General features: G+C 41.1%; 1 protein-coding gene and 1 long non-coding RNA gene across 13 annotated transcripts in view; both read left to right on the top strand.

The window, feature by feature from the left end:
* The window catches only part of RBMS3 (RNA binding motif single stranded interacting protein 3), a 1,053,558-nt gene that overhangs the window by 802,140 nt on the left and 223,847 nt on the right, over positions 1-27,571 (top strand). The gene's annotated exons all lie outside the window — the stretch shown is intronic.
* On the top strand, positions 777-27,571 carry LOC128329396 (uncharacterized). Its single transcript, XR_008309638.1, has 2 exons — positions 777-859; positions 26,905-27,571. It is a non-coding gene; the product is annotated as an uncharacterized LOC128329396 (long non-coding RNA).

Raw genomic sequence — 27,571 nt, 5'->3', positions numbered from 1 at the left:
TGACTTTACGTTTTCTCACCAGCACTGGAAAAGCACAGCACTCATGGAAGCCTGCATGCTGGGAAATAGCTCTCATATTGAAGGGTGCTTTCCCCCCCTTTTCTTTTGGCCAAAGTGGCCACTGTTGAACAGACTTATTCACAAGAATTTAGTAGAGCACACAGGTTTTTATTATTCAAGTTGTGCAGCTGACTGAGCCTGGCCAAAAGCCAGAATCAGTCCTGACTGCCTGATTACACGAGTACTTAAAGCACTCTGTTTATACAAGTATAGTAAAAAAATTATCAATAGCTACACGATCAATTCATTGTTCTCTTGGATGGAGCACGTCAACACTCGGCTCCAGACAGTTACTCATTCTATTACCCATTACACAAATCTCCAGCTATCTCATCACAGTGGTACTTATTCTTGCCAAAGTCCACATTTCTCACAAGCCTCTGCAATACACTTCCACACCCCTCACTTGAAAACTAGTGAAAATCACTGAACTGAAGAGCATAGGCGTAACTGGGGGGGGCAGGGGGGGCACGTGCCCCGGGCGCCATTGAGGTGGGGGGCGCCATACCAGTCCCTGCCACCCCCACCCCATTGCCCACCTGCCCAGCCCCAGGGCCCCTCAGCCACTTTTCTCCAGCTCCAGCTGATCGGCAAAGAGGCCTAGGATTGGCAAGGCCTGCAAACTACAGAGCTCTTCTCTCCCCGCCTCTCAGCTGATCGGCAGGTGGGCGGGGCTTCCAGAGAGGCCTCCGAGTAGGCCTCCCTGAAGCCTGAACTCGAGTAGGCCCCAAGCAAGGAAGGAGGAAGCAGGCAGCAGACCCTCTGCCCAGACCAGACCATCCAGAACAGCTATTGCTAGGTAGGCTGTGAATTCCTTTTTGTGGTTACCCCCATATATAGGGATCTGCTTGCCATAGGGCTTTGATATGGGGTGGGGTGGGGCGAGACTGAGAAGTCTCTGAATATTTAATTTAAAACAGACTGGAAAATGTGCTGGCTTTAAAAACAAAAACTATCTAAAAAGGCCTATAGGTGGTTTGTTTCATGTCAGAAAATTACAAACACTTCTGGAACAAGTATATTTTATTTATTTTCATTCATTCATTCATAAATGCACTTATGTTCAAGTTGTTTTGCAATCCAGAAGGTCTGAGTGAGAACTGTGAAGCATGTGTTGTGATTTTATTTGATTTTATTTTATTTTTCTTGTGTGTGAACTGCTCCCCAATAACTTGCAGGGACTTCAGGGTAAATCGGGCCAACATGTGAATGCAGCACCTCTATTCCAGAGGAGATGTGTGTTAAAGGGCTTTAAAAGCCTGGTGTGAAAAGACTCCTGGAATCAAACTTTACTGAATTTGTTCAGAATTCTGAGAAAACAAACATAGGCTCACCCTGCATGGTTGAAAGTATCATTTGCTAATCTGCAGCAAGGGGTCCATTTTAATAATTAGCATTGCTAATGTGTTCTAGGCATTAAAAGTAGCACAAATATATAGTACTCAATGTATATCACTATATACTGTGAAGTGTGCATGCGTGTATTCAGTGAAATGTATTTCCAGGTAGCATACTTATTTTGAAATATCAGACTTAAATCCTTGGGGGCCTGGGGTGTGTGGAGGCCCTGGACTTTGAGGGTCTGGGGGCCCATTTTGAAATCCTGTCTCTGGACCCATTCCAACCTTGCTATGCCCCTGGCGGAATAGTTACATATGTATTGATCACTACACATGGGTTTCTGAACAGCACCTGCACAGAAGAAACTTCCATGTAGAAAATGTGTCTCGTGTAAATTGACCCTGAATTTTCCATCCATGACTGGGATATCTGAGAGTTAGAGTCAATAATAAAAGAACAGCACACTGCTTGTGACAGGAAGGGGCAAATGACAATGATTTCTTAGTTTGGCAGGGGCTGGTTTTGGCCCTGGCAGAACTTGGCTATCTGCTCCTGTTGCAAATTCCTCTGTCTAGTGTGGCAAACTAATGTATCCTCCTCCCTCTTGGAGTCAAAGTAAGCACTAGTGTGGTGAATGCACATATACCCCATCATGAGCCAACAGTCATCATAAGACAAAGGCTGGCAGGAATCATTCACTGGTTTATAGACACACACACACCCCACCACCTTCTTCTTCCCCTATTTTGCTAGTGGCTATTTGGGCAGGTGATCCTCTAGGACAAAGTCATGTTTTTTAAAGAATGAGAGGAGACAGAGAAAATGACACTTGGAATCCTCGCATAACTCTTGACTGTTGTTCTAAGTCTTTTACAGAGATGGCTCATGTTTTCAGGTTTTGATCAACAACCATGTCTAGATGGTACAGTGTTCCTTTTAACAGGGATTTCCAGATATTGCTGACTACAAGTCCCATCATTCCTACTTGGACAGTGGCGCAATTTCAGTGCTTGCCCTAGGCACCATTTTCCCTAGTTACGCCTCTGCTGAAGAGTCACAGTGCTTAGAGTGTTGGATGACAGCCCAAGGGACTTGAATTCAAATCCCCATTTAGCCACTGGGTGCATTCCGGGCCAGTCACCTATCTCTCAATCTAACCTACTCACAGGGTTGTTCTTAGAATTAACATAACCATTTTCATGGCTCTGAGCTGCTTGGAAGAAGAGTAGGATACAAGCCAAAACTACAACTATAAGCCAAACTAGAGCAATGCTTTTATTGGGGCCAACTAAAGCAATGCTCCAGGGAAATCCGACTGAGTAAAGCTGGTCTTGTAGCAAGAATGAATTGTCCCCTTTGCTAAGCAGGGTCTGCCCTAATTTACTTTGGAATGGGAAACGACACGTGTGAGGACTGTAAGATATTACAGGACTGTCAGGTATTACAGGGACCACTCTGGGAAAAGCACCTGTATGCTTGCATGCAGAGGTTCCAAGTTCCCTCCTTGCTGGCATCTCCAAGATAGGACAAGATTATTTTTTTTTTAAATAGGACAAGATTTTTTTATTGAACCAACAAACTACCAAAGCATACAGTACGTTGCCAAAGCATAGGGCTGGGGGAGACTCCTGCCTGTAACCTTGGGGAAGCCGCTGCCAGCCTGTGTGGACAATACTGAGTGAGATGTAACAATAGTCTGACTTGGTATAAGGCAGCTTCCTGTGCTCTTATGTACAGTACAAATGGCAGGATTTGGGGTACAAACAGGGTACATAGCTTGTGTAGAAGCGACATAAGAAGAACCAGTTCTTCTCTTGCTTGCATAAATACATTAGGGGACTAAGTCCAAGGCTCTTATTGCATAAAGGGAACGCAAAGACACAGGGGTTTTTTCATTTTTCTTTTTTTTTTCTGATGGGGAGTTCCCTGTTTCTTATGGCCCATCCTTCTTATATCAGCAAATTATGTGTAAGCATTAGCTTGTGACATGCCAGACCTTTTCAGTTTAAAGCCAATGTAAGCACTCCCTTCCCAACCCCCTCCCCCTACTGTGACCTTCTATGGCCCTGTGCCATGATCTTTGCAGATATAAAAACATCTACAGCAAAACAGAGGTTATAGACTTGAAGTTTATAGCCCCAAGATTATTGTACAGTTTCTCAATAGATTTACCCCCTGACTCTTAGAAAAAAATGTAAAGCCTGTTTTGCAAGGGTTTGTTTTTTTTAATGACTAGGGCTGGGCAGTTTGATTGTAGATTAATTTGTGTGCTGCTGGTTGTTCTTATGATTTTATTGTTGCAATTTAAATTTGAATGGGATTGGCTTTTATTTCACAGTGTGCTGCTTCTAGCACATGGAAAGACACAGCAATAATGTTTTAAATAAATAAGAAAATGGATGCAAAAGCTTTTGCCTTGTCATAAGACTAGTAATTAACATGAAAATGTGATCCTCTCTTGGGGTCAGAATATTACTGGAGTATAGGCTCAAATCTATGTAACACAGCTCTACTCTGGTCATTATTCACTGGTTGTTCCATTTGATCAAAGCAAGGGGCCAGAAGTTAAGTTCGTTTAAATTTGTATTTCCATTAGCTCAGCCTGAAATGAAGCAAGTTATGCTTTACTTGAAGATTTGTGGTTAATATGTACCTTTATTTCAGATTGGAGGCAGGTCAAAGAAGAACAAATCAAGTATGTTTTTATAAGAGAGCACTGGATCACAAAGGCATGCATGCCACTTGATTTCCACTATACGGTTGCTGAATGTGCTGAATCCATTTCACAAAGCTAAATGTGCAAGCTGGATCCTTTGAAAAGTATTGTGTCTAAAGTGGTATGAAAATCCAATCTGTGGTGGTAGACGTGATCTAGCACCATTCATACATGCAGGTTATCACTTGATGTTGCTGAAGTCAGCTGATTAACCTACAGTATATATGTGAACTAGTCCTTATAAAACGTATTTCTAAATCTATGCACAATGATTACACCATTGCACAGAAACAGTGTTGCTAGATGAGACGTGAGGCACTTGCAGGATACAGTGGCGCAGTTTGCCCATCAGTACTATGGCTTAGCATTGATGAGCAGAACCGTAATATGGGACAGAATTGAATCTGTGCTCATATACTTAATCACACACCTGCCAGTTTAAATTGCAATGGATTCTGCAGATCACCATGCAACGTTTGCAGAAATTGTAGGCATTAAGAAGAGACAGTTGACCTTAACAAGTGCAGTAAGTATGTGCAAGATCCATTTAATAACTGTGAAATTCATCAGATCTACTGATTTCCATTTGAGTTTTGGGTTTACTTCTTTGCACATTTGTTTTTGTTTAATTGCTTTAGTATTGAACTCAAAATTATTGCCATTAGTGCTATCAAATGAAAATGCGCCATATTCCTGAATTAATAATTTTCAAGTGCAGTGCCCCAAAGGCACTGTGTATTAAAACAATTAGGCACTCTTAACATTATCAGTATGTTATTGTTATTGGAACAGCAGCTCTTTGTAACCCCAGAGTATATAAGCTGGAAAGAAGTGATAATGTTTGAGAAGCGTTTGAGCCATGAAAGAAAAACCCGTATGAATGGGAAATTTCTTTTGTACTACCTCCCTCCATTTTCTGGTTATAATAGTAGAGCAATGTATTATAAATTAGGATTCAGATGTTTGAGTCTTACTTTATATCAGACAAAGCTTACTCTTTTATTTGAATTTAGCAATTGTGATTCAGGCCTTAGAACCCTGACTTTCATGTAGATGCTGTTTACAAGCTTTTGTTGAAGACAACTAGCCGAGTCCAGATGACCATGGCTAGTATTTTAAATGATATAAAGCTCTAGGATTGTTTTACTAGATTAGGAGTTATTAATTTTACTAGATTAGGGGTGATTAATAAAACTCTGAACAGCTGGAAGTAGAACTTTTGAGAATCCTACAACTGAATAATAGAGTATAAATATTTGTTGACATCCACATTAATAGTGCACATGTGCAGCCAAAGAAAGCATGTTTGCTAGCGCTAATGCCTATGCTTCTGAAGCATGGATGCTTATGCATCAGAAATGCATGCAAGACTGTAGTATATTACAGTCATTGGTGGATGATGTCATTGACCTGTTATCATTTGACATGTAGTCATGTTTTGCATAGATATTATTGAAATGAACTGGTAAACACTTGCAATCAGTGGAGCCCATGTGTGCCTCAAAGTGTCATACAAAGCTAGTCTCTCTAGATATACACATACCCATCCCTATGGTTATTGTTGTTAATTATGAATAAATTAAGGACTTTTGAGGTTAAGGGACACATGCACTAATAAGAATAATAAGAGTAATTATATATATATATAGAGAGAGAGAGAGTGAGTTTGGGAGATAACTAGGAAGAAATTGATTTCAGATTTTGTTCTCTTGGAAGCAAAACAACTGAGATTGAAAGCAAAGATATGAAAATATAGCAAAAATATAAAAACAGTATTTCATGCAGGGGAATGCCAGAACATAAGCATGATCCACATACAATCTGAAGAGTCCCTGCCCCAAAGAAGCACTAAATGAAGAATTAAAGGCAAAATTGGCATGCAGTTACTGGCAGAATTAATAAAGACAAGAGACATCTGGGTCATGTATACTGAATGGCAACAGATGGTTTACAGGATATCATTTTAGAATGGAAACCTGTGGGGAGTAGGAACAGAGAAATAATGAAGGAAACTTGGAAACTGATATAGAGAAATAAACAATTTAATGTACAAAGGGAACTACAGAATGATTGCTTCTGGTGTTGTATGAGACAGCTCTCCTTCAGACCACATAGCTTCCATTCCTCAAAAAGAACAACTGGTTCTACTTTACAAAGGAAGCAGGCGGAAATATGTACATGCTCATTAGTGGTCTTAGTGAAGTCATAGCAATCACAATAATGCACTTTCAGTGCTTGGATTATAATATGAATTGGTGTAGCCAAGGGCTGTTGTTTGGATGTAGCCAGGTCAAGACCTGAAAAGGCTTCTGTAACTGTTAGAGCTGCAAAGGATTGAACAGTCCAAACTGCATGGTTGTCCCATCACTGCAACACTATGATGTGGAAAGCTACCTCTGGAGAAAGTACTCTTCCTTTGCAGCTCCTATAAGTGTAGTAGGATCTACACACACACACAAACGGCACGTCTGCAGAAGTCAGCATGGGTTTGTGAGGAATAAACCTTGTGAGGCTAATACTTTCCTTTTTGATTGGGTTACTATCTCAGTTAACTGTGGGAATACTATGGATGTAATTTATCTTGATTGCAACAAAACATCTGGCCATGGGCCCAATGACATTTTAGCTAGCAAGCTGATCAAATGCAGGCTAGATGATATTACAATCAAGTGGATTCACAGCTGGTTGGAAAATTGTACTCAAAGAGTGCTCATCAATGGCACCTCTTCAGAATGAATAGAGGTTTTGAGTGAGGTGCTGCCGGCCTCTGTCCTGGGCCCAGTACTCTTCAGGGTTTTTTTTAATCAATGACTTAAATTAAGGGGTGGAGGGAATTCTCATCACATTTGCAGATGCTGCAGAACTGGGAGAAATAGCTAACTCTTCAGAAGACCAAGAGTAAAATTCAAAATGACATTGAATGGAAAACTGGGCTGAAAGTGACAAAATGAAATTCAACAGAGACAAATGCAGTGTTTTGTAATTAGTCCCCCCCCCCCAAAAAAAAAAAATCAAATGCCTACACATAAGATGGGGAATACCTGGCTTGGCAGTAGCATATGTGAAAAATATATCAGTGGAGCACAAGCTGAATATGAGACAGCAGTACAATGCAGCTACAAAAACAGAGTACTATGATTTTAGGCTGTGCTAATAGAGCCATCGTTTCCAAGCCACAAGAAGTGATAGTTCCAACAGAGCCAGCGTGGTGTAGTGGTTAGAGTGCTGGACTAGGACTGGGGAGACCCAAGTTCAAATCCCCATTCAGCCATAAAACTAGCTGAGTGACTCTGGGCCAATCACTTCTCTCTCAGCCTAACCTACTTCACAGGGTTGTTGTGAAAGAGAAACTCAAGTATGTAGTACATTGCTCTGGGCTCCTTGAAGGAAGAGCAGGATATAAATGTAAAAATACAAAAATACAAATACACTGTATTCCACACTAGTCAAACCTCAACAGGAGTAACTTGTCCAGTTCTGCGTTCCACACTTTAAGAACAACGTAAATAAATTGGAATGAGCTCAAAGAAGGGTAACAAAGATGGTCAGAGGTCTGGAAAACAAACTCTGTTAGGGAAGAGTTGAAGGAACTGGGTTCATTTACTGGAACTGGTGAGGTGAGGCGGATGGCTACTAGGGAGAGGGCCTTTTTGGCGGTTGCACCTCGTTTATGGAATAGCCTCCCCAGTGAGGTTCGGGGCAAAACTTTGTTCTTTTAGATGCCTCACTTTGTTCTTTTAGACACCAGGTTAATAACTTTTTCCCCCCACACAGGCTTTTAAAATTTTGATCTGATTTTAACTGATTTTTAAAAAATGTTTTCCACTGTATTTTCTCCCCCGCCCCATTATTGCCTGTTATGATTTAATGTGTTGTGTGTTTTTATCTTATGTTTTAATGTAGTGTGGTAAGCCGCCCAGAGAACAATTTGTTATGGGGCAGCTAACAAATAATAAACTTTATTGTTATTTTTTATTATTCATTTAGAGAAATGTTTAAGGGGAATGCGGTCCCTTTTTTCAAATGGAAGGGTTGGTTGCTGCTGCCCCAGATGGCATGTCTAGAAATAATGTGCTTAAGTTGCAGGGAGGTATATTTAGGAGCAATTTCTTAATGGTAATAGCAGTTCCACAACCGATGCAGTTATTGGGGGCATGGGCTGCCCTTCACTGGGGGTCTTTACTTTTGAGCAGCTATCTGTTGGGGATGCTGCAGTCCAAGGTTTTCTGCATCAACCGGGGGGTTGGATTTGATGATGTACAAGGTCTCTCTCCAGCTTTATGATTCTATTATCATTGGTGGTTATTGGCAGTGTCTGTGAATGGTGTAAATTAGATTAAAACAAAGCTGTTCCCTAAACAACTCTTCTTGAATACTGCTAATGATCAAAGGATTATTTCAGATTATTAGCCACCCAGATGTCATTTTTCAAGCACAGTCCACCAGGTGCTGCTGTTGCACAAGCACCATCTATCTTAGCAAGGCTTGTGGGGGAGAAACATGAGCGCATCTCCTCATTAATATTGAATGAGACAGCACAGCAGTGTTTGATAAATTGTACCACTGATGTTCATGGGCAAAGGCACTAATACAAATCCAGCTCTGGATAAATGTTGTGGAATGCATGGTAGAGTTATCTGGGATGCTTAGCACTTAAGGTTTGCTCATGCCTGCATTTGCCACGTGAGGAGCACTTTGCAAATCCACTGTGTGGTGTGTGTGGAAATGAGCAAAAGAGGACAGATGCAGCTCAAAGGTGGCCTGTTGGCTGTCGTTGATCTATTGACTATTCTCGTATTGGAAAAGCAGCCCATGGGGATAATGACAAAACTCTAAGGAGTACCTAGAGTGGAGTGGCTAAGAGAATGAGCTTCAAAATCAGAAATCCCCCAATCTGAATCTCATCTCAGCCATGAACTTGCTACCTGGCATTAGGCAGTCCTGTTTCTCTCAGCCTCAGTTCCCATTTCCCCTAATCTATCAACTAATGATACTGACCTACCCCTGCTGACTGGGCAAAGAGGCACCTTTTACCATGGTGACTCTCTTTATTTAGCAGGGGGAGAGTAACTGGCCTTATCCACGCCCAGCACAGTACTTCCAGTGACTGTTGCTGGTGTCTATCTTATGTTTATTTTTGGAATGTGAGTCCTTTGGGGACAGGGTTCCATCTTATTTGTTTGTTATTTCTCTGTGTAAACCGCCCTGAGCCATTTTTGGAAGGGCGGTAAAGAAATCAAATTATTATTATTATTTATTATTATTATCTAAATGATAGTTCTTGTAGTTGTTCTGTGGCTGTGGCTTGTGGTGTCATGTTGTTGTCCTTTTCTCATCACAACATAATGTGGAAGCACGATCAATGTGTTTTTCTATGTGAGAGCCAATGAAGGAAGTGAAAAGAGTCTACACGGGCACAATCCAAGGAGAGAGTTAACCCTTCCTTAGCAGAAGAAAGTCCTCCTTGGTGGGTGGTCTCTCTTGCACCCACCCTGTGTGTGTGTTCATGCAGCTTCTTAATTTTCCCCTATTAAATGTAACTTGGGGAGGAATTGGTGTGTTTATGCCCCAGAGGATTACAGAGGGGACTGGGGAGAGACTGGGCAGGGGTGAAAAGGAATAAGCATTGAGGAAACAGGAATACAGTGTTCTCCATGCAGCATGGCGATGGGGTGGGAATGGCTTCCTCAACTGAGGGGAGTTGCTTGGGCTGGGTGCAACTCTCTTGGCTGAGACAGACCACCACACCACCACTGCTCTGTGCAATGGGCACAGAGGTGGTCTCAGAGATTGGCACAGGGGACCATTGAGGGCCCTAGACAGCTGCTCAAGGATACCAACATGTGATGCTGCCCTGTGTTTATCACTTTATCACTACAGCATTAAAGGAGCTCTCACAGACCAGACACCACAGACAGAACTTCCATATCACATCTCCTCAAAGATTATTGCCTTGATACAGCCCACAAATTCTTGTATAACTCTAGCTGAAGGAAGATCTGCATTTGCAGCTAGGTGCTGGGTGAATGGTTCTTCCCCTCTTCCAGTGCCTGGTCAATATGAGCAGAACCCTATTAGGAAAGCCATAAACATGACAATCAGCTGTTTGGAGAGGAGTGCAAGTGGTGTTGGCTTTAGTCTTGCTCTGCTCGCCCTTCCTGATCAACTGCTGATCAGTCATTATTACTACAGATCTACACACACCCACACACAGCCCCAGCACCTGTGCTGCTACACAGTATTCATGGCCATTCTATGAATCTGTAAGTAATTTTTTGTCATTGTTAGGAAGCCTTGGCTTCATGAATAGTGCCATGTTACTTTTAGTGATATTTCAAAATAAATATTACTTTATTGGATTAATAAATCAAATCTATTGAAACCACTCACTGTCACTCTGAATAGATTTGATAACATGAGGACGAGTGTTCCCATTATGCTCTTTTTCTTTTTTTGATATATATGGAACTGCTAAGAATGTACTTCTATTACCACCACCATAACCACTACCATGATTTCCTTTAGATCTCTGAAGTCTTTTAGATGCTAACCCTGTAATTCTCTTTTTTAAAGCAAAGTTCCTCTAGCACAAGAGCAGTTAAGATTTGAGAACCATATGTTCTAAAAAGCCCTATTGTGTTGTACAAAGGAAAATGTAAACTGACAGAAGCTTAAGTCTGCATGAGGTGTATACATTTAGAACTTGGTCTTTCACATGCCAGTAGCTCTTAGTTAAACCTGGTGGGAAGTACGATGCATTCTAAAAGAGTTACCCAATTGCAAAAAGTCACTGTCATGCTGAAACTCTTTTAACAATCTGCAGAGAATAAAACACCCTCACCAGATACATATGGCTGTTCACGATCTTTCATAGTTTGTAAGACTGATTTGGGGTTTTTCCCCTCCTTCTGTGTAGATTCTTAAAAGAGTTTCAGCAGGACAGTGACGTTTGCAATTGGGTACCTCTTTAACTGAGAAATATACGGGGACCATCAGTGGGCTGGAGAAAGAGATTTCATACTTTGATACATTTTATCTTTATGAAATGAATGTGGGGTAAACCCACGCGCAGTAACTAAAAGATGTTTTAGTTTAGAACCATGCAGCTGTTCTCATGACCAGACCAGCCCGGGTTAGGCTGGTCATGCAGAGCACCAGGATCCCCACGGATCCGGAAGCCTCTACACAGCCTAGCCCTCTTAAACAACCCGGTTGTTAGCTGGTTGCCGGGTATCAGGTGTCTCTTCAGGTTGTGTGCAGCCCAAAGAGACACAGAGATGGGCACCTAGAGTGCCTATCTGATGGGGGAATCCCCAACTGCACTGCAGATGATGCACACTGCATTGTGTGGTGTGTGGTGCTCAGAACAACTAGTTCCAACTGGAGATCCCTCTGTGCTCCTTCTAGAGTGCCGAAGATGGACAGCTTGGTCATCTGGGGGGAAGGTGAGTTAAAAGCAGCCTTTCCCCGTGCCCTCCGTACCTGCTCTTGGCAAGCGTGAGAATCACCCCTGGGTGTTTTATTTTTATTCTATTTTATTTATATACTGCCTTTCATCCGTAGATCCCCTAGGTGGTGTACAAAATTCATATTTTTATTTTTTTTACAATACAAGAAGTTCTTCCTCTTTCTTGTCCTCTTCACAGGCAGCTGGTATTTCTGTGTGAAGAAGGAGAGCCTTTTTCCAGTTTAACACTAAGAACAACAGCAGGTGGAGCTAGTGATGGAGCCTTTTTTTTTTTTGCCTAACTTCCTTTTTCATCTCTCTCTCACAGGTAGTTGGTGGTTCTTTGTGAGGAGAGAGGGGTGCTTCATTTCCATGGACTGACTTAAATCATTTCCAGAAACCAAATTTGCACAGAGGACCAGTCACCTAGTGCTTTCTGGCATGAAACTCTTGTTGGAGTCATAAGGTGTTTTAGTTGGCAGACAATAACAACTCTTCTGGTGGTGGTTAAAAGCTTAAACCACCTTTCCTTTCATTTAGAAAAGGGACCAGATGTTGTGAACTACACCTGGTTTCACTCTCTGTATATGCTCAGAGGGAAAGAGGCAAAGTCACATCATACACAAACTGAATTGGTTCTTGGAGATGGTGACCATGTAGAATCTGGGCGCACAAACAGAGATAAAGGGAGACACACTCAGAAAGTTCAGTGGGCTTTATTATAGAAAGTTGCTCATCAGGATAAAATTCAAACAGGTCATCCAAATTAAAAACATGTTTGCGATTCAAGGTGTAGTGCAATGTTCCTAGCTAACATGTGTGTGCAATCAGTAATCACAGCTATCTAACAAATCCTAATAAAACATTTAGAGAGAAGCAGAGAAAGAAGGAATACGGGAGGTCTTAGGAGAGGGATGGCAGTGATTAGAAGGGAGCAGGCTGACCTGTACATTGGATAGGCATGTCACCAGGTTCATGAAGGCTTCAAAGGACTTGTTCATTGCTGGAGCTTGGAAATGATGCAGGCTTCAAATGGAGGAGAAACGTGGGGGCTGGAGAACAGGAGCCTGGGGTGCAAGCTTCAAGCAGGCTGGGGGCAGCTGCTCAGAGCAAAGTGGAGAGAGAGAGCACCATGGCTGGGTAGTCTGGACTTCTCACTTGTTGCGGGGGTCATCTGTGGTTGCTGTCCATGGAAAAGAGTTCTTGCGTTTAGCCCCACAGCTTTAGCCGCAAACTCTGGGATGACTCTTGAGCACAGATCTGCTGGTTAGGCAAAGCTTGCTTGCTCTCTGTTCAGTGAGCTCCATTCTTTATAGTTGTTTCTTCCTTTAATCTTCATAGAGTCTATTCAAAATAGCCTCATCCTTCCTGGATCCACAAAAGGTGACAATTTGCTGTTACACTCTGGATATTGTCGTTTAATTATTGATATTAGTTCAGGATATCAGCTCAATCAAGGGAGATCTGAATCCCATCTTCTGTTAGCTGCTGTTTTGGGGAGGAGATTGTTCTATTGAGATTTGCCCAAAACAAATCTGCATCTCTGAGCTTGCAAATAGGCATCATCTCTTGTCCCCAGTTCCTGGCACCTGATCCCAGAAGGTGTTAGCAAATAAGAATTGAAGCGATAGGTGTGAGACAATGATTGAATCATTCCTAAAGACAGCAACTGGGTGTAACAATACTACTAATTCTACATAGTGGATCTCTTAGAGAAAGAGACAGGATTATCCCCTTTGGGCAGAGCAGAGCAATCATTAACAAGGATTAACATAGACCTTTTTGCAGGAGGAAATGCAAACTCAACTTCTAGCTTCTTCCAGAGACATTATCTGATAGTAAGTTAAATTTTAGCATTTGGATAGACCAAGCTTGGCCACTGTATTTCTTTTGAGTACCCATTTCACAAACATTGAGAATACAATGCTGGATTGCCTCTTCCTTCACAGAGCAATTACCATTGGTCTCAGAGGCAAGTCATGTACTGGTCAGTTCACCTTGAGTTCAGGCATTAATTGATCCTTTAATAAAATGGAATCAGACAGAGGCCTGGATTCCCTATAACTCTGGGTTGGTGACTCTGGGTTTAATGTTGGGGTCAGGGTGTCCCCAACATATGCCTTCATGTTTTTCTTGAGCTGAGGCTTCCTGCGGATTGTTTCAACCTTCTCAAGGTGCTGTGCTGCATCATTGTACTCTTTCATACTAGCAGGAGAGCAACTGCTCATGTTAGCAGGAGAGCAACCCTTCGACTTGTTTTGCATCAGACCATCCTTCCCCTCTCTGTACCTTTGTGTGAGTTCATGTTCTTTCTTTGGTTCTGTGTTTCTAAGCTCACTTTGGCTTAGACTGTCAGGGGAGAATGTTTGGTGCATGCTTTTAGATGATTCCTACAGAATATGGACTGTGACAGATGAGCATTTTAGTGCTAAGAGGTGTTGAACTGGCAGATTTGGGACAGAGCATAAAGCTAAAAAAATTTCATTTTGGCACTTCTATTTCTCTGTAGTATTTTGAATCACTGAATGTCAAATTTGTATTTCCTTTTGGAACTGAAATGTAAATCTCCTTCAGGCATCAGCACAAACTTATTCTTGTGCAGTGGTGGATTTTTTTATATTAAAAAATTACTTGTTTGAGACTAGGAACGCTTTGGAGAGAGAAAAGACTCTCCATAGTCGCTTTATGTTGAGTTGATTTTCTGAAACAGACAGTGCAAATCCCTCGATATGTAGCAATATATTTGACAGTTCATATTGCCCTACTCCACTAGGTACATGCCTAAATGTACTTTAAATGCAGAAACTTAAATGTAGCTGACAGACAAAATGCCCATGCATAATAATGGTAGATTATATGCCACCTAATGGCGCAGCAAGGAAATGACTTGATTAGCAAGCCAAAGGTTGCTGGTTTGAATCCCCACTAGTATGTTTCCCAGATGATGGGAAACTCCTATATTGAGTAGCAGCGATATAGGAAGATGCTAAAAGGCATCGTCCTCATACTGGGTGGGAGATGGCAATGGTAAATCCCTCCTATATTCTACCAAAGACAACTACAGGGCTCTGTGGTCACCAGGGCACAACATCGACTCAACAGCACACTTTACTTTACTATATATGGCTCTTAAAAGAAATTCTGCTTTTGTAAAAAGGCAGATGAATATCACACTCAATAGTTTATAGAGATTCATTTCTTTGAGAGTCCAGCTAAACACTGAACAAGGCAATGTGTCACACATAGATGATAGCTTGGGAAAGTACAGGCCATGGGTAAGAATGTCTCACTGGTCTAGAATTCTGTTACAAGCATGGGATATTGCTTTGACTGAGCACTTGTCTTGTGAAAAGCAACAGGGTCCACCATGTTACCAGTCAGATATAGCCTAAGGCCTTTTGGTGCCTGAGACAGAAAATTCAAATTGTGCCATCTCTGAGAGTAAAAATATATATAATAATACGTGCAAGCACCCTGCCAAATGATAGGCTAGCCTTGGTAGCAGTGGCAACTGAGGAAATTGGTTCTGCCTTCTCCTCATGTGGTGGAGAACCCTTTCTCTTTCCTGGGCTTATTTGTTTTAGGAGAAAGGTTGCTTGCACTTATAAGTGGCTCTCAGTAGGAATGTGTACAAAATGCGTTTTGTGTTTTGTTCTGAGCTCAAAATGGCTGAAACATTTCGTTGAAACAGCAGTCGAATTGGCTGTTTCAATGAAACAACTCAAAATGAGTGTTTCGGCCATAGTGAAAAATGGGGGGAATTGAGACACCCCATTGCCAATGGGTAGGTTCTAGGTAAACCAAAGTGGAATGGATAGTACTACATGATGGGTGCTACCTACCACCCAACGCACAAAAGAAATGGGCAAGCGGGTGATTTTAAACAAATTTAGCCCCTGCCATGCCCTACCACCCAGCCCACTTTGGTGTCCCTAGGAGCTACCCATGGGATGTCCCTAGGAGGTACCACAATGGGATATTTTGAGTTTCCCCATTGTTCCCTATGGCCGGAACATGCTGCACTGCACTCACAGAGTGCACACAAGTTTTGCACTGGAATTTACAGTGCATTTTGTACCCCTGCCTTGAAAGACACTGCGGAAGCATACAGTACAGGGGCGTAACTACCATTAGGCAAGGGAAGGCGGCTGTCTGGGGGTCCCCATGCCTCGAGGGGCCCCCCAGAGGCAAGTCACAAGTGAAGTGAGTGTGTGTGTGTATCAGCGAGGGGCCCATTTTAAAATTTTGTCTCTGGGCCCACTCCAGCCTCGTTACGCCCCTGATACAGTAAAAGGAAATCTGTCCCTCCCATCACAGAACACACATTTCAAACACATTTCAACCACACATGATGGCATCAAATGCAGTGCTTACTACATGGGGGCAATTGAGGATAGAATTTGATTCTTTTGATTTATATGTCAGGCACAACAGGTGCATAGCATCTGTCTGCCCAACATTTGGCATGACTTTTGTAAGTTCTGCCTCTTTATGTCAAGAACAGCATTTATAGGTAGCAATGGAATCCCTCATAGTGATGGAAATGATTGAAAATGAGTGATTTACAATTTGGGAGAAATTTAATCTCCCCCCCCCCACAAAGCCCTTTATTCCCACGTTGTGCAATTATGGGCTATGGACACCCCATCCCTCAATGAAATTGGCTGCAAGGGTAATTGATTCTGTTTGAAGTAAGTTATTCATATATACTCTAGTTCTTGTGCTTTTTTCCCCTGCGCCCCTAGGAACTTGGTATGGTACTGTGATGACATCAATCAAGAGTGACACGTAATCAAGTTTGGGAGATTTGAGCAGCTGTACTGATGGGGCCTAATGTGTCCCACTTCCTTGTTTGTTGATGTAATAATTTTGACACTAGAAGGCAGGTTGAAAAAATGTCACAAAAGGCATCCTAGTGGGAAAACTGAAGTACGGCCATTTGTAGTTTTATTTTAAAATGATGTCAATGCAGCACAAAGATCTGTTAGACAACCTGAAACTTCCTTAGCACCTAAGCTAAGGGACAACAGGTGCAGTCTGTATTACATTGCAAGTACCTTTCTCTGATACTTCTCTGATTGTTTTACATAAGAACATGCTGTCCCACCTTTCCAGAAACAAAATGGCCAAAGTAGTTTATGTTAAGTAATGAAACTTAAAAAAAAAAAACAGCCATTATAACCCCCCATATCAAAACTGCTATGCACATAGAATTCTTGCAGATGTGCAAGTGCATTTTCAGTATGCGTGCCCAAGTTTTCAGTGTGAGTGCACATGTGCATTTATGTAAGCTTTCTGTGTGCAACTTTGTACATGTGTAAAACTCTCCATTCAGTTATTGTTAGATTAGTTCTTCCAGATGGGAAAACTCTGTATGCATCAGAGCTCCTGTGCCCACAACAACAGCTGGGTCCAAGCAAATAAAATGTTTGGGCTTTTTAAAAATTGCCATGTTTTGAGTCACATTAATAAGCAGAATAAAGAAATGAGCAGTTGAGATTTCAGAGATCAGAAGATACTGGTGATAAGCACCAGTATCTTCCAGTTTGTGGAAGAAGAAAGAAAGAGGTGAAGTAGCAATAATGTAGGACAGATGTAACTGTACAATTAATGCTAACATCGTTATGAACATACATCTGCTGCATGTACAAGACATGAGAAGCAAATGAATGGAATTCTGTTATCAACATCTGGAAGACGCAAGAGTCCCTTTTGAGTTGTGTTAGCTGAGCAGATTGATGTCAACAATTTTACTCCCTCTGTGCCATGCCTCTAAACATATTTCTGTTCCTTCCCCATCTTGAAAATAGAGTGAACCAACAGTCCCCTCACCCTGAGATTTTGTAGAATCTAGCTCATGGATGGGCATATTTAGTTAAAAAGCATTTCCCCCAATGAAATCTTTCAAAATAAATTCAATATTTCTCTCCCCTACATACAGATCAATAAAATGGCTTTATTAAGCGTGTGGTTAAAAATGGATTTTGCTTGATTTATAAGTGTTTTCCCATGTCATTTTGTTTTCTGTGGCATTCAAGATTCCCCATAGTCTCGAAAAATGTGTTTCTTCTACAAATGAACAGCCCTGCTCATTCGGTGAAATAAAGACATTTCGGCTCACATTTCCTGGTATGTTTGGTTAGGTCTGCGATTGTGTCATGGCTGGTAGCATCCACCAGGGTTGTTAGAAATCTCTCAAAACTATCACTCTGAAGATGTCACCAGGACAGCCATATTTGTTTTATTCACATGTCTGCTTCATCTATTTTATATTTTGGAGCATTTGTTTGTTCAAAATTAAGTCATACTTCCTGATGACCAACAGATACCAAATTTTGTATGCACAATCATGCCACTGAAATTAACGGAATGCACTACATTTTACACTGGAATATCCCTGCGGGGAAGATTCAAATGATTAAAAAAAGGTAATTCTGAATATAATAGTATTTTAACTGTTATTGTTCTCAACAGATTTTTAACACGCAATGATCAGATCAATAATTCCAAAATAATGACATGTCCAAGAAAAAAAGGATCTTTCTTAGATTCAAATTTACCATGATTCAGATTTATCATATATGGTTAATTTTTCTAAATGAATAGTGTTTGAAGTTGAAATCCTACAAATTTCAAACTGTTCTTTTACTTCCCTTTGCGAGCAAATTAATAAATAAATTTAATGACATATACAGGTGGTTCTTGGGCCCCCTCCCTGTATACCAATTATCATGGGGGTTAGTTTTGGTTATTTCCAGTTTTCTATCCCTACCCAACTAAATTGGTATAAAGTTTAAATTGCCACTCTCCCCCCTTGACCTAACCCAAAAAATGGGTTTAGGTTCCTTAGCTAAACATTCCATCTTGTGGCGAGAGCCTGCATGTGGTGAGTGGCTACTTAAACTTTAAACCCTCCCGGGTGTCCGCTGATGCACCGAGAGTTTTAAAGTTTAAATTGGCACTCTCCCCATTTCTCAGCTGATATGTGGGGAGGTTTAAAGTTTAAGTAGCCACCCTCTCCACCACCATGCTCCATCCACTCTTGCCACAAAAGTGGATTGTTTATCTAGGAACCTAACCCCATTTGTGGGGTTAGGTGAAACACTCCAGTATTTCAGTTCCCACAAATTTTACCCCTGCTATATTAAAGGGCCTCCTGTATTTGATTTATTGAACTTCCCTAGCTATGTCATTTACACAAAATGCGCAGTCAATGACAGGCCTCACCTACTAATTCACATATAAAGCACTCAGAGAGGAAGCCAATTTTTATAACAAATAGCTGAACTGAATTCCCCCTACACCTTATCATGCTGCATTCTTTCAGATATTTTTATCTTCAGCTTGATTCAAATACTGGAAGTGAGTCAGGCTGAGGAGAATAGTACCTGAAGTGACGGAACAAAGGGAAGGTGAGGAGGAGAGGACAGCTACATATACTTTTTTTTTTGTTTAAAATGGAATTAGATCTCCCTCCTAGCATTTATATGTGAATGAGGTAGGCACATGCACAATAAGGTAGCTCCCACCATCTTATATAGTGTGATGCTCAAGTAGCATTTATACACTCCGTTTTGATGAGTGGCTGGCTTTTGCATTCTTTTGTGGTTGCTTTTTCTTGTAAAAGTAACCTGGAACTTGGCCACAGTCAATCTGATATTTGAAACATGGTTGCATTTCACATGAATGAATCTCAGTTTTGCCATATGAGAATGCATTTATAAAATTTAGTAACAATTGAAGAATGAGGAAATGCTTTCTCATGGTGACGCTTCCCCGTCAAAACCAATCTTCTCAAATCGCTCTCAGACAGAGCCCATTAGATCCTGCTGCTACGATTGCTCACTACTTGTGATTGAAAGTGCCACTACTTCCTTCTAAATTTTCCAACAGTGAAGGAAGATCCTGTTGTTTCTTTATACTTCTAGCCATGTAGTGTTATCTTGTGTGGAGCTCGATATAGTGGAGGGGTTGGAGTGTCAGGAAATGGACAGCTAAGAGGAAAGGAAGGAGATCTGTGGGGAAGAAGCAACAAGGAAGATATTTGGGGATAGATGCAAAGGATAAGCATGTGGCTAAATTTTGTACCTGAAGAATATATCTGAACCTTAATCCAAAAGTGTTCTAAATGAGTTGCATTCTTTATGCCTTGCATGATTTACTTCTCTTACACATTTTTGCATATTCTTTCTACCAGAAGGTGAATTTTCATGCTCATATAATGACTAGCACTTTTAAAAAGTCGTCCATCAAAGTAAGAAGAAAAAGAATGCTATAAGACGCAGGAGTGTCACTTTGGATGTCAGTGTGTGTTTGGGAGAGAGACAGATTTCAGTCAATAAACTTCATCAAGGTTTAAAAGCCAAGTTTAAGAGCATTTATTATTATGCTTACTTTCAGGGATGTGCCTGAATAGTGGTGCGAAGTGAGGTTTGAGCACTTTCAGGGAAATTTGAAAGGGAACTTTAAGAAAAAGGAGAGCAGGTCCTTTCCTGTTCTCTACCACCCCATTCAGCTTCCTGCTGGGGTGGCACGCATATCAATAACCCCCTGCATGGCATCAGCATGCACATTGCTGTCTGCACATGCATGGGCGCCATTTGCATGGTCAACACCATGCTGACCATGCATTTCTTAAAGCTCTCTTTCAAACTAAAAGTGCTTGAACTGCACTTTGAATCATGCTCCAGGCAAATCCCTACTTACTTTTGTGTACCTCTTAACAATGGCAATGTTCTGCGCACAGGTTAAAACAGTATGCCCTCTACTGTTTCAGATTAAAGTAGGAGCTTGCTTTTGTAACATGCTGTTTATTGTACCAAGAATCACTCTCTGAGATCCCTCTTCCTTGATACACACTGCTGAAGATTTTTTCCAATAAAGCCTTTGGGGAGAGAGAGAGAGAGAGAGAGAGAGAGAGAGTGTGATATGATGCTTTTATTTCTATCTAGTTTTATCTGCTGCTGTTTTAGATTATTTTTGTCTCCATTTTTGATTATGCTGGATTTTATGTGATCTTTATACAGTCTGTTTTGGGTCCTTACACTAGCTATGTTGGTTACCAGGTTGAAAAGGCAGGGGTATTTAAAATAAATGAAACATTTCTGTGAAAAAGAAACCACCATGGCTGGCATCAAGGGTCACTCCACATCACTGGCCAGATGCCAGTGGCTCAAGACTCAGAAGGGCCCACTCAGAAGGGCCTGAGACCATCACTGACTAGTGGCCACTTTCTCCATGCATACCCTATAGGGGGCAGTTCAGGGAGGGCAGTTTGCCAAGTGCCCATTGAAACCTGAAGCCGGCCCTCCAAACATCTCAACCATGAAAATGATTCATGTTATTTGTTCAGGTCTTTGTTTCTTTGTGGCTACTGGTCTTCCTGTTCTTCTGCTTCTCTTTCTCTTCATTATATGGTTGCTGCTCTGTGTGTATTGTTATGGTTTGTTGTAATGTTAATTTTATTTTAATGTGACTTCTGTGGATTTTATTGTTGTTTTTTAACTTTTGAAAACTTTCTTGGAGTAAGTTTTTATGAATGTTGGTATGGAAATTGAACTATAAATATAAAAATGTGTCGGAAATAGTTACAAACGAGGAAGAAAATAGCTCTGTTCAGACATTTTGTTGTGCAAGTGTACAGATGTCTGTACACTTGTACATGATTTTGTGTGAATGGCTGTACCTGCATTCATTTTAAAAATGAACCTGGGTACAGGCCCTGATGCATGTTACTGATAGGAAGTGTACTGCTGTACTTGTGTTCAAAATAATGTATGGATCACTGCACCTGTGTACATTGTACACTTGTTATATGAATGTTCAATGTAATGTCTGAATAGGGTTAATGTCTGTAATGGTGCTGATTGATGGTAGGGAAGCTATTATCTGAATCCCTTCCACTTTATCTTTTCCATGTTGCCACTTGTCAAACTGAAATAACAATTTACAAGATAAAGACTGCCTTCTCCTAGCTCCACCCCCTTGCTAGTCCTCTAACACTGACCAATAGCAATACCATCCACCAGGGCTGTAGGGGACTCTAGAGATGTTTACACGCTGGAGAAATTTGAGTTTCTTAAGCCCCACCCAGATAATATTTCATAAGATCTGCAAGGCCTATTATTTTAGCTGGCATTATGCTCGCTGAAAACTTGGCATATCCTCCCTCCCGCCCCCGCTGCCAAATACTCCCACTATTTTAATGTGCTTTTCACTGGTTATACTAGACCTTTTAAAATCCTTTTTAAACCAACCCATGCCAACCGAGCAAAGAGGCACCTTTTAAAAGTGGCGATTCTCTGTATTTAGCAGGGGGGAGCAACTGGCCCTATCCATCCCCAGCATCCTTTGAGGGGCTATTGCTGGTGTCTATCCTGTGTTTCTTTCTTAGGTTGTGAGCCCTTTGGGGACAGGGTAGCCATTTTATTTATTTATTTATATCTATGTAAACCGCTTTGGGAACTTTTGTTGAAAAGTGGTATATAAATATTTGTCATATCTGTATAACCCCAAGGAATTGGACAGGTTATAAATTTAAATAGGGAAATAATAGCAGATCAATGTCCATGGCAACCAGGCTGGAAGAGACACATTATTATGTCATCTTTTAAAGACTGGACGTCTCTGTGGAAGAACAGTGTGGCCTAGGTGCTCACAACAGGTTTACTGCTTGGATATGTTTGTTTGGTTTGCCTTCAATGTTAAAATTGCACTAGCTGTCCCCGGAGCTGGCTGGCAGCATGGTAGTATTGTTCCTAACAGCAGATGTAATGTGCGGTGATTGATCCTTCCATTTAGAAAGCAGAATGCCTTTTGAAGTCAAGAGCAGATGAAAGGGCTTGATGATTGACAGCAATTTATGCTGCTTTTGTTTTTAATTCTGTGACTTCTGACACCATAAGACAGGACTTTATAAAAGAAGGATGCCGTATCCTAGGGATACTGCTCTATTCATAACCCAGAAATCTTGAAGTAACAGTACAGACTGACACCCAGATCTCAAATATATTAGGTTTTTATTTAAATACGGGGTGGAGAGGTTTGTGGGCATGCTGTTTCTGTTATTAAATCATTATGCACCTACCTCAGGGGTGGAAGGGAGAGAGAATCTGACAATCTAACCAGAATAAACATTCTTCACTCTCTGTAGTGTGAGGCTGCTATATTAAAAATTCTTCAAATAGATGACCCCGACAGGTGTTTTATTTGAGCAAAGAAAACAATAAATAGTAATATAATCCCTGTGGAGTTGGCATTAGGCTGTGTGGGAAATGCATAATTTCCCTTACTAAGTGTTAGAAGGAGCACAAATTTAATTTTGTTGTATTTATCCTTTCAAACAATTCTCATTCCTTCTGAGTAGTGCAACAATTAAGTATAGTAACTCGGTACAGGGTTTTATCTCACTCCCCACCTCCCACCCCTCTTGTTTAGAATTGATGTGATTTCTCAATAGTTTTGTTCCCTTTGCTCACAGAACACTTCTAGGCATATTTTACTTAGATGGAAGTCCCACTATGTTAAATACAAGGGCATAGCAAGGTTGGTGTGGGTTCTGGGACAAAAGGTGAAGTTGGGTCCCACTGTCCCCCTGAGACTCTTTCCTCCCCCCCCCACCATCTTTGTTGCAGAAAAACTGAGAGGACATGGTGAAGAACAAAACTTCCTTGGCACAGCCACTTTTTTTTCTTTTCTTATTTGCCCATCGATGCGGTTTGTCACATGGCTACCCTTCCACCAATATCTAACTGTTCCCTTCAGCTACACAGTTTCCATGTGAAGGATGCAGTCTTTTTACCACAAAGATACACACTTGTCCATCACCCTGAGTATGTTCTGTTCCAGCTATCACAGCTGGTTCACTCTCCAATCACTTCAGCTCAGCACCTGTACAGGAGATGGGCAATCAATAGATAATTCCCAGGATGTGGGCAATTGGTCATTAAGAGCCCTTGACAGGTGATGGTCCAAGCTACAGCTCTTGTGGCTGATAATGAGTAGAGAAAACCTGCAGGAATTTGCTGTTTTTAATCTAGATTTTTGTCTAGAGATAAGAAAAGGGCTCCTCAGAGACATAAGATGTCTTTCCACAACTAAAATTTGGAGAATGTTTACCTCCACTTTCCAGTGAAATCAGCCGAGAACACTTTAGTGGAAGGAGAAGTTATATTGTAACTGGCCAGTTGCTAGCAATAAGCTTAAATTAACACCATGATGACTAAAGGCAAACTATTTGTTTACTCCGAATCATTTGTTTGATGTTGAATGTAATTATGCATTTTAGAACTATTTTGCCCAAAGCACTAATGCATACATATGTTATTAATCAACAACACAGTAACATATCATCTGCGTTGTAATAATTGTGAGGCATTTCAGATGTGCCAAAAAAAGGCTGCCTGTGAGAAAACATTGTGCACTTGTCTCTCAGTATGTAGAAACACAAGCTTTGCTGAAACAAATTCAGATGGAGACTAGATTGCTCTCTGTATACATGGCTGATGTTGGCAATTTTAAATTGAGAGCGAGCTAACTTCACTAAAGATGTTACCAAATGCTTTGTTGCTGAAATTCGTGAAGGAATTCGTGGTTTCTGGTGCAGGGTGAACAACTCAAATGCCCCAGTGGGCTGGAATCAACCATGATTTGGTGTATGGGGGACAGGTCCATTTTCAGCACATTAATTGGTACATATAAATTATTGTTAATAATATTAATGAAATTAATTTTAGTTACTTGCTGATCTCTGCCCCCAGTTAAGGAACTGACCATTTTTAACCACGGATACTGGCCAGAAAATAGGCCTTATCACTACTGAGTCAGTGTGGCATCTGGAATTGCATGCCAACTCAATCAAATGCCAAGTCATCTCCTCTCCCTAAAATCCTCTTGCTTTCCGGCTGAAATCCTAGGTTTCAGTAGACATCTTATTGATCACTAGACACAACCTCATGCTTATTTGGATGTAAGCCTCACTGGGTACACCGTGGGACATATTTCTGAATAAACATGCATAGGATGGCACTGTAAGGCAGTTTCCAAAGCCTATTATGCTGTAGGATATTCCTATCTGGGGGGCAGTAAAAAAGTCCCTATGGGCCAGATCCGGTCCCTGGACCTTATGTTGTGCAGGCTTATGCTAGATGATGGGGTTGTAGCTCAGTGGCGGAATATCTGCATGCCAGAAAGGCCCAGGCTCACTCCCTGGCATCTTCGGATAGGACTGGGAAAGACTCCTACCTGAAACAGAGAGCCACTGCCAGTAAGTGTAGACAACATTGAACCAAATGGACCAATGGTTTGACTCAGTATAAGGCAGTTTTCTATGTTCCTATGTACATTCTGCTTCCTTAGTGAATCAGATTTTATAAAGTACAGTTATTTCTACCAAACTAATGCATTTTGTTTTGCTTTGCTTTCTTTACTATTCCAAATAAGCAAGTGGCAAAACCATTTTTTTTGCTTAGCTTGTTTTTAATTTTTTTACATTTTAGCTGGTTTTACTTCTAAACCTTATTGAAAAAGTTTTTTGTGCTGTCTTCCTAGCAAATGTACCCAAAGTCGTTTAAAATACAAAATTAAAATTGTTTAACTGTATATGTTTAATACTAGTTTTATATGTTTAATATATTATTTGTATATGTTTAATAAAAAACTAAAATTATATAATAGTTTTAAAACTATTAAAATAATGTTATAACAATAGTAAAAGGAATGTCAATGAAAACAAGTCAACATAATCAGCAACAGCATCAAAATCAGCATCATTCATGTGGGAGGCCAATGTATCAATCAATTAATCCCCCCCACCAATAAAACAGGCTTTAAAAATAAATATATAAAGGATGCAAATGGTATGTACTAGGCAAACATCTTTCGGGATAATCTCAAAACATTGGGCTTCTTCACAGAAAAGGCCGTATTGCAGATGCCCCTCAAACTCCAAAGGCAGAATCATCTAGAGCAGGGCTTGCATATTAGGGATTTGCGAATTGATTAATGGCTAAATTGATTTGACTTGAATCTGAGTGATTCAAGTGATTCAACCTTGAGTTGAATTTCATTCCCAAACGGGGTTGCAAAGGCCCATTTGGGAGTGAAATAACACCCCCCACATCTGACATCAGATGTGTGGGGGGGTCGGGGCTGCAAGACGTGGCCCCTGATTGGCAGCGGCCAGGGTTCTTTGAACCCGTTCATCCAATGGTGGCTCCACCCCTGACTGATATTTTTTCCTAACCTTGAGTTGAATCACCCTTGAGGATGGTTACCAGATTTTAGTTCAAATTGATTTGGCAATTTGAGCCTCCATTTTGTCCCCTCTGAACTTCTGCCATCACTGCCAGGGGTGCATTCTTAGGAATTTTTATGTGTGGATTCTTGGTTCTGAAATAAATTCTTCATAGGGAATCCCTATGAAGAAAGTTATTTCACAACTGAGCATCCACACTATGAAAAAATCATTTCACAACCAAGAATCCACAACACATAAACATTCCTAAAAATTCGCCACTTTGCCTGATTCCTTTGGGGGTTGGGGGGCAGTTGGCACCCTTGGGGACCTGCTATCTAACCCACTTTGGTGACCCCTAGCCCTTAAAAATAGCAATAGCACTTACACTTACATTTATATACCGCTCTATAGCCAGAGCTCTCTAAGCGGTTTACAATGATTTAGCATATTGCCCCCAACATTCTGGGTACTCATTTTACCGACCTCGAAAGGATGGAAGGCTGAGTCAACCTTGAGCCCCTGGTCAGGATCGAACTTGTAACCTTCTGGTTACAGGGCGGCAGTTTTTTTTTACCACTGCGCCACCAGGGGCTCTTGATTCAAAATAAGGTTGAATCAATGTTAAATTGAATAAAATTGAATAAAATTTGAATAGAATTGACCCAGATTCAATGGCAACAGATTCAAGCTCAAACTGAATCAGGCTGATTCTGTTCAAACTCAAATCAAATCGCAAAAATTGATTCATGCACATCCCTTACATATGCACTGCAGCAATGTCACAACTCTTACCAGCTGAATCCAGCCACCTGACTATATTTGCTGGGAGGGCTCTACTCTGCATTCTGACTCTTGCTGAGGCTTGTGTGCTGAGCAAGCAGGACAGGGCATTCTCAGTGGTTGCCTCCAGGCTGTGGAACTCACTCTCAGCTGAGATCCTCATGGCTCCCAGCCTTTAGGAGGAAAATAAAGACTGCCCTTTTTATTCAGGCTTTTAGCTAATGAGCTCTTTCTTGCTCTTTTTAAATTAGTAGCTGTATTTGTTCTGTTTTGTGTTTTTATTGAATTGTTTTTAACTTGTTGTTAATCACCCTTTGGTCTTAGGATGAAGAAGGGTTGTGACCAATGAGTTCCCAACCTGCTGCTAAAACCCACATGATGCAGTGTGTAGCTAATCAGAATCTTCCCAAGCCTGACTATGCTCACACCCACTTGAGCTTGTTGCTCACCTGCCTGTTTCTCTGCCTATGCACTTGGGCCGTTATTGGGTTGGGCATGGGAAGAGGATGAGCAGTGAAGGGAGCATTGTACACAGCCAGAGAGCTCAACACAGACGAGCGGGCAGCAACAGTCAGATCAGTTTGGTGTCCCCTGCCTCTGTGCCTTCATGTTTCTCTCTGTCTGTAAAAGTAAGAAAATATGTTTGTGTGTCCCTACTTCTTGTGCCTGTTGAGTTTGTGAGAGTATTTTTGTGTATATTTGTGTATGAAGTGGGGGAAATGTAAATGTAGTAAAATTGGTGAATGTTTTCCAGAGTGCCTTATATGTATATGCATAATTCAGTCACCAAATGCTGCTTTATACTGTATGTCTTGACTTTGGCTTGGTTGACTTATTTGAATTATCCACCCTGCATTTGTCTTAAATTCTCTGCCATGGATTCCCTGATTGTTCATGGGATTAGTCTCAGTCTGACAGTTCCCCATCTGGAAAATGTTTTTCTTTTTCTAGAATGCCTTCCAGTTGCTTAAATAAAATTAAATTGAATGCT

The sequence above is a fragment of the Hemicordylus capensis genome, chromosome 6, assembly GCF_027244095.1.
Source record: "Hemicordylus capensis ecotype Gifberg chromosome 6, rHemCap1.1.pri, whole genome shotgun sequence".
Lineage (NCBI taxonomy): Eukaryota > Metazoa > Chordata > Lepidosauria > Squamata > Cordylidae > Hemicordylus > Hemicordylus capensis.
This window is presented reverse-complemented; position numbering and strand designations above follow the sequence as displayed.